Here is a 1,313-nt window from a genome sequence, read left to right as displayed (position 1 = left end):
TATGCTCCATAGTTTCCATTGTGTAAATGTACGGTAGTTTTGGGTTTTTCCCTTCTTTTTAAATTTTATTTTTGTAGTTTTTTTTATTTTTAAATCATGTTTTTTCTATTACAGTTGTCTCAATTTTTCCCCCTTTTCCACCTTCCTCCCAACTCACCCTGCCCCCCCCGACAGTCAATTCCTACTCTGTTTTCCATGTCCATGGGTCATTCATAGATGTTCTTTGTTTAGTCTCTTCTATTTAGTTCAACCATTGTCCTCCTTCCCCATCCCCTCTGGTCACTTTTAGTCTGTTCCATGTTTCCATGCCTGTGGTATATTTTATTCACTAGTGTATATTGTTGAATAGAATCCACTTATAGGTGAGATTTAAAAAAACTATGGAACATTTACACAATGAAATACTACACAGCAGAAAGAAAGAGCTACTACCCTTCATGATGGCATGGATGGAACTGGCAGCATTATGCTTAGTGAAATAAGCCAGGCAGTGAAAGACAAATACTATAAGATCTCACATATAAGGGGAACCTAATCAGCAAAGCAAGCAGGCAAGGAAAATATGACCAGCAACATTGAAAGAAAGAAGAAACTGACAGGGATAGTAAGGAGGGAGGGAGGGAGGGAGGGAGGGAGGGAGGGGAGTAGTGGGGAAGGGAAGAGGAAGTGTCAGATCAAGGAACAGGTGTGAAGGACAGATGGATGAAGCCAAGGTGGGGAAGGGTGGAAGCGGGGAAATGGGAGAAGGTGGAGTAAGGGAAAGTGGTGGCGGGTAAATGGAGACACATCTATTTGAACAGTAATAAATAAATGAATAAATTTTAAAAAATAAAAAAATAATAGAAATAGACAATAAGTATACCAAAAAAATATGGAAAGCTTCACGAATTTGTATGTCATCCTTGCCAGGGGCCATGCTAATTTTCTCTGTATAGTTCCAGTTTTAGTATATGTGCTGCCAAAGTGAACACAATATACTATAGTTTTTTGATACACTCATATACTGATGGGCACTTAGGTCGCTTCCAGTACTTGGATATTGTCAATTTTGCTGCTATGAACATTGGGGTGCAATAGTTTTTTTAAATTGGTGTTTTGGGATTCTCAGGGTATAATCACAGCAGTGGAATTCCTGGTCAAAAGTCAATACCTTTTTAGTTTCTAGAAGAAATTCCAAACTGTTTTCCACACCAGTCTTCATTCCCACCAAGAGTGCACCAGAGTTCCCCTTTCTCCTCATCCTCGCCAGCACTTACTGTTTGTTGATTTGTTAATGATGGCCATTCACACTGGTAAGAGGTGGTTTCTCATTT

At 39.3% G+C, this 1,313-nt stretch overlaps 1 non-coding gene across 1 annotated transcript; it reads right to left on the bottom strand.

Moving 5' to 3' along the window:
* Positions 1 to 865: 865 nt before the first annotated feature.
* On the bottom strand, positions 866 to 971 carry LOC129082385 (U6 spliceosomal RNA). Its single transcript, XR_008530405.1, has one exon. It is a non-coding gene; the product is annotated as a U6 spliceosomal RNA (small nuclear RNA).
* Positions 972 to 1,313: the final 342 nt, after the last annotated feature.

The sequence above is a fragment of the Pteronotus mesoamericanus genome, unplaced genomic scaffold, assembly GCF_021234165.1.
Source record: "Pteronotus mesoamericanus isolate MK-2021 breed Mesoamerican mustached bat unplaced genomic scaffold, CSHL_Meso_final scaffold_125, whole genome shotgun sequence".
Classification (NCBI taxonomy): domain Eukaryota; kingdom Metazoa; phylum Chordata; class Mammalia; order Chiroptera; family Mormoopidae; genus Pteronotus; species Pteronotus mesoamericanus.
This window is presented reverse-complemented; position numbering and strand designations above follow the sequence as displayed.